Source organism: Rosa rugosa, chromosome 4 (genome assembly GCF_958449725.1).
Source record: "Rosa rugosa chromosome 4, drRosRugo1.1, whole genome shotgun sequence".
Taxonomy (NCBI): Eukaryota; Viridiplantae; Streptophyta; class Magnoliopsida; order Rosales; family Rosaceae; genus Rosa; species Rosa rugosa.
Genome location: NC_084823.1, coordinates 51,085,091 through 51,096,918, shown reverse-complemented (window position 1 = coordinate 51,096,918; position 11,828 = coordinate 51,085,091). Strand labels below are relative to the sequence as shown.

Sequence of the window (11,828 nt, the reverse complement as noted above, 5' to 3'; positions counted from 1 at the left end):
AACTCTTTGGATCATTCTTGTTATCTTTCCGGCTGCCCTGCAATGCAAGCAAGACAATTTCTTGGAAAACTTAACAAATGATGACATGGAAACAGAAATCCTTCGACAATAGTATCCTAATAAAACTTGACTTTGCATTAGCATCCTCTTGCTGGCTTCTCTGTGCATTAATTTGTCATGAAGATGCTGCTAAACCTCTTAGCTTATTTCAAGCTCATAGTTATGATGGCACTTGACCATCGAGAACCTGTGATCGATTCCATGGAAGGATATCAACATTATACAAAGGGTTTTTTACTTCAACAGTGTCTGAACTCTTCGAGTACTTTTAAAATGATACCTGAACTTTCAAAGTGATCAAAATGATACCTGGACTCTAATTTTCTTGTCAACGGAATACCTACGTCAGAATTCCATTATGGGTCCGTTATCCGGAGGCATGTGAGGCGCACGTGATCAAAAAAGTGAGGGCAAAACAAAGTTTAGGGTTTACCTAAAGTCGATTACCTCCAAAGTTTGGAGGGCATGAGATTCGAACCCCCAACCCTCTCTCACAACAACTCAACTCCCCGCCACTGGAGCACGATCTGTCCCCGATATAATGCCTCCAAACTTTATATTTATAGTCTTTTTAAGAGATACCGAATATACAAACAAAATATATAAAACCTTCCAACACATGGGATTCGAACACCCAACCTTTTTCACAACAGCCCTACTCCCCACCACTGGAGCACGAGCTGCCGGTGTTATAGCCTCTACAAACTTTATATTTATAATGTTCTTAGGTGATAGATTAAACACAAAACAGAATCTCTCTCCTGGTCTTCGACCTTTCTTCTTCTTCTTCTTCTGCACTTAATTATGCAGTTCTGCAATTCTGCTTCATCTTTTTTTCTTTTTTTTTCCTCCCCAATCCCCATCAAATCAACATCAGATCTTCTAATTACAACATATTCCATCATCAAATGGATCGGTTTAGTACCGAATCCACCCCTACTCCAAACTAACCACACTGAGAGAAAATCTCAGACCTAAATCAGTCCCAAACTATTGCTCCCAAACCAAAAAGGTCGACAAAAGCGAATCAGCGGTTTGGCACTAGGCGGTCTGTCTAGTCGGGTTTCTGCCTCTCTCTCAGATTAGCGGGAGGAAGAGATCGAGGTGATATGGAAATCAGAGAGAGTTAATGGATTGAGGAAACAGATCAATTGTAAGATTGAGAGAGAGAGAGAGAGAGAGGATTTGTGATCTGAAAATATGAAATTGATCGAGAGTCAAGACTTCGATCTGGGTAGTGGATTTTGGCAACTCGATCTGGGTATAATCTGATGTTGTTCAACGATCTGGGTAGTGGATTTCTATGTCAAAGCATGCTCCATAGAAAGTCTTGGTCAGACCAAACAAAACAAATTGAGGGCAAATAAGCCATTTTGCTCTGTTTTACGGACACATGTGTGCCTCACGTGATAAAATTAACGGACCCGTAACGGAATTCTGACGTAGGTATTCCGTTGACAAGAAAATTAGAGTCCAGGTATCATTTTGATCACTTTGAAAGTTCAGGTATCATTTTAAAAGTCCTCGAAGAGTTCAGACACTGTTGAAGTAAAAAACCCTTATACAAACTATATTCTTGCGCTTGATTTTCAGTGTCCATCGATAGTCTCTGTCCACATTCCAACAACAAGCATACATCAAGAATTGAAGCAGCTCTTACAGTATTTCTTAGGGGTGGGTAGAAACCGAACCGAGAGTAGAAAACTTGCTGAACCGGGCAGAAAAAAGGGTTTCGGTTACCGAACCAGAAACAGTGAAGAAAAATGCATCAAACTGGACCGGACCGGATCGAACCGGGCCGGAACCGAGTTTTCACTCTAAACAGACCAGAACCGGGTTTTCACTCTAAACAGACCAGAATAAACCGAATCGGCCGAATTTATATAAAATATTAATTTTCATTTAATTTTTTAATAGGTATCAACTTCTGATTGGTTTCATGTGAACTTGACCTTACCTAATCATAAAAAACTCTAACCTATTCGACACCCACTCTTAGACTCTCATTCACTCATTCATTCTAATCAAGCCGTTTTCTCCTCTCTCTCTCTCTCTCAAATCATACACAACCTAAAAAAATCTCCTCATCTCTCCCCGACTCTAACTCAGCCTCTCATTTCTCCTCTCATCTCTCTCGGCCTCTCATCTCTCTCGACCAACCACTCTCTCAGTCTCTCACAACCGCCGACCAACAACTACCACGTCGCCGACCAACACCTTTGATTTGCACAACACCGAGCTCAATCCTCAGCCTACCAACACCGCCTGCCGACGCCTTCGATCTGCACAACGCCGAGCCAGACCCTTCAACCTTCGATCTGCAATTCTACATACCGCCTCCTACCAACGACAATGACTGATGACCAACGATGATGAGATACGACGCCGATCAACCGAAACCGAACCGGGCCAACTTGAAAGTTCGGGTCACTTGAATTTTTCGGCCCAGTCCATTAACATTAGTTTCCGATCCTAATATTCAGCCCACCGAAGAATACGGGTCGGATGCGGTTTTGGCCCAAAACCTGTCCCCGCACCCACCCCTAGTATTTCTAGTGGTGGAATTCAGTCAAGTTCTTGAAAGATAAAAAAGATACGAGAATCAGGGTCAGGCGATAGTATGCAACATTTGCTTGGACTGCATAGAAATTAAACTCAAAGAAGCTAGCCATGAGGTGAGGGAACAATGGAATTGTGATCATGTGTTTCATGGAGTGTCTGAACAATTGGCTAAGAGGTCCATGGATGATGAAGTAGGATGCTTGCTTTGGTATTTGGTAGTTTATATATAACTCGTTATGTGCTGTTCAGTAATGAATACAATATTTATTGTTCGAGTTAATTCTCCATGGAATGGTTACAAATATATATTGTTGAGTTTGCTTGTGGTACGGTACTCAATTTTGGGGCTAGGGTTTGTCTGAATTCGAATAGCTTTTGATTCATAGTCTTTTCCTTTCAGTTAGGGATACTAAATCAACTGATTAGTATACTGCTCACTTGAATTCTATTGATGTTGTATTTCTGCTACAATGAAGGTTTCGTATTTGTTAACCACTACAAGTGGCCTAATGGTTCTTGGCTAGTTGGGTGTGCTCCCTAACCTAGGTTCGAACCCCGAAGCTGTCAAAGTGGTCAGGCACTGTACTGCAATGCACAGTTGGAGCATTTCACATGCGCCGAAGGGGTTTATCTTGGGCCTAAGAAGCCTTTGAGTTCCCATTGACAAAGTAAAAAAAAAACAACTTGACAAAGTCAAAAAAAAAAAAAAAAAAGGTTTCGTATTTGTTCCGATGGTTGTTGTTTGTATTTCATTATTGACCGATCGTGTATGCTGGATTTATGTTTCAAATGACAAGGTCGGTTTGTTGAGTTTGATTGTGGTAATAAATTTTGGGGCTAGATTTGTCCAAATTCGAATGGCTTTTGATTCATAGTTTTTTCCTTTCAGTTAGGGATACTAAAATATTTGATTAGTACACTGCTCACTTGAATTCTGTTGATGTTGTATTTCTGCTACAATGAATAGGTTGTTTGGCTAAAATGTATTTTGTGTATAGGTAGGGTCCTCTGAGGCCACTGGTTTCTGGTGTGAAATTTGTTTTAAGGCAGCAAGTACCTTTGCATAGGCAGATTCGGAGTCCCGTGTTGGTCTCTGATCGTGTTTTGAGTCCATCTCGTGTTTTAACTAATACAAGACCTTTGAGGCAGCCATTTTTAACTACTATAAGACCTGGTTGGTGCAGGTCTGTTCATGATGTTTCACTGGATGCTGTCCCTGGTGGTTTGTGGGTTGTGGCTTCTTTGTTATGTTCTTTGTTGGGTTTAATAGGGGCCGTGGTTGTCAGGCAAAACATAGGTAACTTGGTGCTTGCTGTTCGTCGTTATTGGAGGCTACTTTGCAATATATGGAGAGTTGCTCGCAATCATTGGGATCTCATATCTAAAGTGTGGGAATATATCAATACTAATTGGGACCAGATCTATAACTTTGTTTCAGCAAATTGGGGAACTATTTCGCAGATCTTGGAATATGTTTCAGCAAGCTGGGATAGTATTTTGCAGAGCTTGCAATATATTTCTACAAACTGGTACACTGTTCTCCAGGGTTGGGATTACATTTCCACCAACTTTGAAGTTGTTGAGCAGAGATTGGACTACATTTCGGCAAATAGGGAATACTTAATTGCCATTTGGCAGTGCCTTGTAGCTATCTGGAGGTTTGTTAGAGCTCTTAGGGTGGGCCTTGTAGTATGTTTTCGGTGACTGACCAAATGATATTTGGTCAGTAGGTGACCATGTGAACGGGGCCGTTCCTCTCACAGTCATGATCACCTGGTCACCTACTGACCAAATATTATTTGGTCAGTCACCGTTCGATTGACATCGGACGGTTGACAGCTAAGTGATGAAATCTGAGATGAGAGCTGTCAACCGTCTGATCTCAATCGAACGGTGACTGACCAAATGATATTTGGTCAGTAGGTGACCATGTGAACGGGGCCGTTCCTCTCACAGTCATGATCACCTGGTCACCTACTGACCAAATATTATTTGGTCAGTCACCGTTCGATTGACATCGGACGGTTGACAGCTAAGTGATGAAATCTGAGATGAGAGCTGTCAACCGTCTGATCTCAATCGAACGGTGACTGACCAAATGATATTTGGTCAGTAGGTGACCATATGAACGGGGCCGTTCCTCTCTCAGTCATGATCACTTGGTCACCTACTGACCAAATATTATTTGGTCAGTCACCGTTCGATTGACATCGGACGGTTGACAGCTAAGTGATGAAATCTGAGATGAGAGCTGTCAACCGTCTGATCTCAATCGAACGGTGACTGACCAAATGATATTTGGTCAGTAGGTGACCATGTGAACGGGGCCGTTTCCTCTCATACCTACTCCCCACTCCCCCAATGTTGCCTCTTCCCATAAGGTTTCCTCATCCATATGGACCAGGTTTGCAGGGAATCAACAATCCACTCACAGGCCCCACAATGATAGTGCGTAGGTAATGTTTTTCTCCATTTGGTAGTAATTTGGTAATGTTCAAAACTGCTTTCATTTCAGGATGCTTTGTTTCACTTGTTTTTTCCTTTTATCTAATTAATTTTTTTTGTCTATATTCAATGTTCCTTTACAGGCCAAAAGAAAAAGAAAAAGAAAATGTCACAGTTTTCCTTTATATTCGATTTTGTTTTCTTCAGTTCTGTAATACTTTGTTTGTATCATAGATCTTCAGTCACAGTTGGGTTGGCTGGAGTACTTTCAACTGTTCCTCCGAATCGTTTCTTTCCTCCCATTAGCCCGGATGTAGTGCTCGCGATTGTGACGCCATTGTTCCTCAGAATCGTCCATTTCCTTGCTTAGGTTATTGTTATAGGTGTGGCCTCAATTGGTTATATGGTTTAGTTTGCTTGGCGTGCAGTTTCTAAGAAGTGCTGATGTTTTGTTTCACAATGTGCAGGCTGTGACTTCAAGCAAATTTAACTCGGTTGATTGATAGTTTTGAGTCTCGGAAGGCTTGAGAGATATGCTGGTTCCCGGATTTTGAAGCTGATTGATTTGCATCAGCAAACATTACTTCAGAGCTGCTGGACTTCTTACATTTTGGTCTGCATATTCAGCCTAGTTACTGGTAGATTTGAGGAATATCGAACTTTCTGAGTGATGCAAGCCTGTTTCTTATCTTTTGTGCAGAGTAGATATTACTTTTGCGTAGTTAGATAAACACAGTTTGAGCCAAGTTTCTGAAAGTTTGATTTGCGAACCCTTAGCAACTGGCAGTGATTTATAAATCAGTTGAGTCACTAATTTTGAAATATAATCAAACCTCACTCTCCGTCTGAGCTTCCTAAATAGATTATGTGCTGCAGGTGTAGCTCATCAACTAAATATATTCTACCTCACTTTCCATCTATCTCATATGGTAATTGACACATGCAGGAACCTCTGCTGTTATCTCAAAGAGCTTGAGCCTTCATGATCTTCTCCAGCCATATTCACCAGTCACCATGCTGCAAGGTCAATCCACATGCAATTCTGTCAGATACAACAAGCTTCTCATCCTATCTCCTAAAATGTCCTTAATCGTCCTGCAATAGTTGTGAATTTTGTTGTTGTTTTCTTTTTTCTTCTGCTTCTCTTCTTCAGTCTTGTCATCAAGCTTCAGACCATCCTCTGTAGCAGACACAAGGTTCTATCTATCATACTCTGTCAAATCTGTCAGTGTACTCGTCAATTGCATCTACAGTGAAAAGCACTTCAAACCTTTTCTTTTTAGGTGCTCCAAGAATGAAGAGTTGTCCGCTACCTTCTTGCTCTCTCTGGTACTGTAGTAGAGGTCCTTTTGACCTTCACTCTGTTTACATAACCCTTCAAGCTTGTGAGATCCTCACTGTTCTCGGTGGAGTTGTACAAGAAAAGGTCAGCCAATTTGACTCCGTTTTGGCTTTCTTCATGAATCCCCAACTTCAAGTTCTTGGAGAATGCCTCATAAAACTTTTTAGTCCTCTTTGTTCTCAGCAACTAGATTGAACATTTCAATGCACTTATTCACAAGGTTCTTCGTGCTCACCTTCAACATCTTGTTTTGTTGAAGGATCTCACAAGAGATTTTGAGTGGCAAGTCATCAGATTCAACAACACCCTTAACAAATCCAAGGTTTTGAAGCCCTCTGGATATAAAATCTTAATGGTATTGATCTTTTGAAACCCTCTTTGGGAGAATGGTTTTGAACAACAAGATGGCCATGGCTTGAGAACTTTATCCTCAAACATCTCCAAGATCGTGAGACATTTTCAGCACCGTTATGTTTCTTCCAAAACAGCATTACTTTGTCACAGTTGAACCGGTTACAGAAGACCATCTCGTTAAAATAAAAAAAGCAAAACATAACTGTTTGTGTTGGGGATAAAGCACACACAATTTTAAGTAAATCAGTACATTAATTCCAGGAAGAAACAAGGGAGCTAGAAAGAGGAGGGGGAGTGAGATGTAATTACAAACTTCTATATGACCACCGCCTACTAGACAAGAATAGAAGAATGAAAAGACAGCACCTTCTGTGTACATAAGACATGGCTATTGACATCAAATACAAAATATGCTAGCTGTATTTTCATCCTTCACTTTGCTTCCTGTTAATGTCTAAAAGTTCGGCGGTAGCTGAACCTTTGTTAACGCTGATCCGGTGGGCGGATCGATACTTGTGGTGTTCTCAAAGCTTCCGCTACCTGTCAAGTAAAATACAAAGGGCGTCAGAGGGAGACGGCGCTGAGCGGTCTTCAACTCTCCGATGCCTAAGTTAGTTAATGTATTTATGTTGACAAAGTAACAGTAGGTAAGTATTGAATGCGTAATTAATGAGGAGAGAGGAGATAACCTTTTATAGGTGAGGAGGAGGCTGACCTCTTCCTTGTTTTCGATGTGGGACTGATGTGCTTCAGTTCCCAGCTTCAGGAGCTTCTGATGCTATCTTGGCGCGGCGCGTGGCGGCGCGTCGGCGGTGATCTGGGGGTGATCCGCCGCTGAGGTTGTAGCCCGCCTGGCGGTGTATCTGTATGTCATTCCTTTGGTTGGAATTAGTACCTTTGGCGGTACAATGAGCGTGGCCCATTATAGCTAATTATGCTTGCAAATGTGCATGTATGTACAAGTCCCCCAAGTCCCCAGTCAAGGAGGGCAATCTTGGTTGGGGAGTTGCTCGGCGGTTTGAAGCGTTTTCTTCCGCTAGACTTGCAGGAGCATAATTAGCGTCAGTGCGTTGTCAACCATGGATTTTGTGAGCAAACGCTTTATACCCTTTCGGGTGGGCCCCTGCTAGGCCCCCCAGGGAGTCCCCCACTCCCCGGCTAAGATAGACCTCCGGATGGTCGGCAAATTGTTCGTTGAGGGGGAGCTGCACGGAGCAGAGGGTGTTGGGTAGCGAACCCAATTTTAGTACCCGAGTGACGGGGGTCAACGTGCCTGATCAGGGCCGTCGTAGACTGTTGATAAGTCCCCGTGTCCCGTAGGGACGGTCTGACCGTAACGCCGTGTGGCGGTCGTTGTCAGAGTGAGGCGTGGCCTCGGGATCCGCCGCTGACTGCAGCAGGAAGCAGCGTCCAGTAGACGTGCCTGGCGGTACTTATTGAGCGATATTGCGCTGAACAAAGCACGCAGCTTGCAAGATGAAAGGGGGTTCCGCCAGAGGTGCGTAGCGGAAGACGCCCCGCTTGCAGGATGGCAAGGGAGAAGTTCCGCTGGCGGGGTTTCGCTCAGCGGAGACTTCATTACTTGGAGGATGACAATGGAGAAGTTCCGCTGGCGGGGTTTCGCTCAGCGGAGACTTCTCCCTTGTCATCCTCCAAGTGGCGAAGTCTCCGCTGAGCGAAACCCCGCCAGCGGAACTTCTCCATTGTCATCCTCCAAGTGATGAAGTCTCCGCTGAGCGAAACCCTGCCAGCGGAACTTCTCCCTTGTCATCCTCCAAGTGACGAAGTCTCCGCTGAGCGAAACTCCGCCAGCGGAACTTCTCCCTTGTCATCCTCCAAGTGACGAAGTCTCCGCTGAGCGAAACCCCGCCAGCGGAACTTCTCCCTTGTCATCCTCAAAGTAATGAAGTCTCCGCTGAGCGAAACCCCGCCAGCGGAACTTCTCCCTTGTTATCTTCCAAGTGGCGAAGTCTCCACTGAGCGAAACCCCGCCAGCGGAACTTCTCCCTTGTCATCCTCCAAGTCAATAGCCGTTGGGCGCGAGATCCCCGCTAGTTCGCCGAACCCTAGCCTTTCTCAGAGATGGAAGAGGAACTCCCGCTCACCATCCGTCATGAACTCCGCATACTCGGCGAATGAGTCCAAGTCACTGGCGGCGGGCGCCTCTCCCTCCACCACGGCAGCTTTCGACGGAGCTTGGCGGGCCTTCTTTTGTTGGCGGACCAGGATTGGCTCCACATCCTCCCCCCTTCCTCGTCACGAGAGTCGATCTGCCGGCGCTTTCTCTCCAGCGCCCTTGTATTGCCGGCAGCGACCCTCGTGTCCTTCGCAGGCGGCTCCTCCCTTGGCTTGGTGACGGTCTCCGCCGGCGGCACTGGTCTTTCTTTATGGGGACCGCGCCTGTTGGCGGGTACCTTCTCCTTCTGCGAAGCCGCTGCTGCGGCCCCCTTTTTCCCGCCCGCCACGGGAGCCCCTTCCTGGACGACAGGCAGGCCGTCGTCACCAAGATGGGAATGATGCGGCATTGGCAGCACCACCGGAACCTCGGACTGGCTCAACGCCAGTGTCTCGGGGTTCACCAGTGTCTTCTGGGCCGCCAGCCCCTCGGCGTACATGGTCTCCAGGAAGTTTTCTATCTCCGCACGATCCATCGCTTTTTCGAAAGCGTCGCGACTGCGAATGTTTCCCGGCGGATGTTCTAAAAAAAAAAAAAAACCAATCAGCCTGGGTTGCTTATCATAAAACAAAAGCACTATGGCGGAGATTTCTTACCAACGGAGCGAGTTAGCCGCTGATTGACCAGCAACTCCCAACCGGTCAGAAGTCAGAAGTCCAGCAAGTTACGGTTCCGCCAGCAACCTCTGATCCGTGCTACGCGACACTCTTCTTCGCGCGTTAGGTTATACCGCAGTCCCGCTGCACAAACACAATAGTCGTTAGTAAAAATACAAGTCTGTAAATACAAGCACCCGCCAACTACGTTCAGCGGAAACCGGTTACCAACCTCGGATGGGTTGGAACTCCGACTTAATCCTAAACGTCGGCCCTTCCTCGTTCGACCCAGCATGATACTCCCAACCCTCTGTGGCGACGCAGAAGGTCCCCCGCCAGTAGGACATTGAATCCCTTAGATTCTCGATCAGCTTGGGCGCTCCCTGCCGACGGCTCAAGTTCACTTGCCCTCTGCAACCCTGGCGCTTTACATAGACCAGCTCGTAGAAATGAAGCACCTCCGCCACAGTAGGCCCTTCGCATCCAGACAACCGCCACAGAGAGTTTAGCTCCAGCATCAACCGCCACATGTTGGGGCAGACTTGACCAAAGGCAAGGCCAAATTCGCACACCAGAATCTGAAGGTTGGGCACCAGCGGGAGTGTCACTCCTTGGCGGAATATCGCCTCGTGTACGGCGGCAAACCCCTCCGGGAGAATCGACGCCTTCTCATCCGCCGTCGGCGGGCGCAGTTTCACCGAGCCCGGCAGCTGGAACGTCCGCTTCATCCTACTAACGGCGGCAACATTCATCCGCCCTCCTGCCCCGTCAACATGGGTGCCATCCTAGAGGAACCACGCTGACTCAGCGTCCTCCCCCACTGTTTCCTCTTCCCCAGCGGAGCCGCTGGCAGCGCTGTTGCTTGCCAACCGCTCATCGCACCTAGCTTTGGCCGCAGCAGCCTCACCTGCCCTAGAGCTCTCTGGACGTGAAGCACGACCCATGACTACTTTCCAAGGTATGGTCTGTAGCGGCTCAGCCTCTAGCGGTTCTGGCAGTGAGGTTCCTGCATGGGCAGACGGACACAACGAGTCAATAAATATTCTATCCGCCGCGCTGAACGACACGTCAGACCCGGAATCCTCACTGCTCGAAATCTCTATGACGTTAGCCATCCCAAACCCTAAAACCCACACCAGTTAGCACAAACACAGATCTAGCCTATTCTTACATCAGTTATAGCCAAGAACATCAGCAACAGTTTACCCAGAAAACACAAAAACAAGAACAAACAACCCACAAACACTTAACCCAGATTCGACCATCTAGTGGATCCAGAAATCCCAACTGTGTCAAAAACACCAAAACCCATCCCCAAAACCCACTTTACACACTCAGAACACCCCAAATTCACGAAACCCAGAAAACAGACAAAAGCAAATACACAGAAATTCAATGAAACAGGGATGAGATTCAGAGCACCAACCTCAAAGGCGAAATCATTGGTGTGATTGAAGGCGCTTGTTGTCGCAGGTAGAGGCCTCGTCCCCAAGATCCGTTGGCTCAACAAATTTCGTCCCCTGGAACTTGCTTCGCAAATCGCAGAGCTTGAAGACGGCGACTCAGGTTTGAAGTTTTCACAAAGTGTCAAATCTCGACAGAGTTCCCCCCCTTTTATGTCAACATCAACGCGTTCTAATTCGCCCGCTCAAAAACGACATCACACACCAGCCGTACACGTGTCGCAAGTCTCCACTTACTCTCCAGATTAACCGAGGCGTCGCCTCGGTTACGAAATCCATAATTAGTATCATTTATAGCGAGAAGACGGCCAGGCTTAGGAGGCAAGCCTCCGCACGCTAACCCTCTACGGGTTGGACACGTGTCAACAACCACCAGACGAAACGTCTGGTGGAAGTAACCACTTGGATGACTTCACCAACCGTCCGAGGTCTCCGCTGAGCGAAACCCCGCCAGCGGAACGTCTCCCTTGTCATCCTCCAAGTGACGAAGTCTCCGCTGAGCGAAACCCCGCCAACGGAACTTCTCCCTTGTCATCTTCCAAGAGACGAAGTCTCCGCTGAGCGAAACCCCGCCAGCGGCATTTCTCCCTTGTCATCCTTCAAGTGACGAAGTCTCCGCTGAGCGAAACCATCTTCCAAGAGACGAAGTCTCCGCTGAGCGAAACCCCGCCAGCGGAACTTCTCCATTGTCATCCTCCAAGTGATGAAGTCTCTGCTGAGCGAAACCCCGCCAGCGGAACTTCTCCCTTGTCATCCTCCAAGTGATGAAGTCTCCGCTGAGCGAAACCCCGCCAGCGGAACTTCTCCCTTGTCATCCTCCAAGTGACGAA

At 46.5% G+C, this 11,828-nt stretch overlaps 1 pseudogene; it reads right to left on the bottom strand.

The window, feature by feature from the left end:
* Positions 1–5,536: 5,536 nt before the first annotated feature.
* LOC133744985 (heat shock protein 82-like) lies at positions 5,537–6,936 on the bottom strand (annotated as a pseudogene).
* Positions 6,937–11,828: the final 4,892 nt, after the last annotated feature.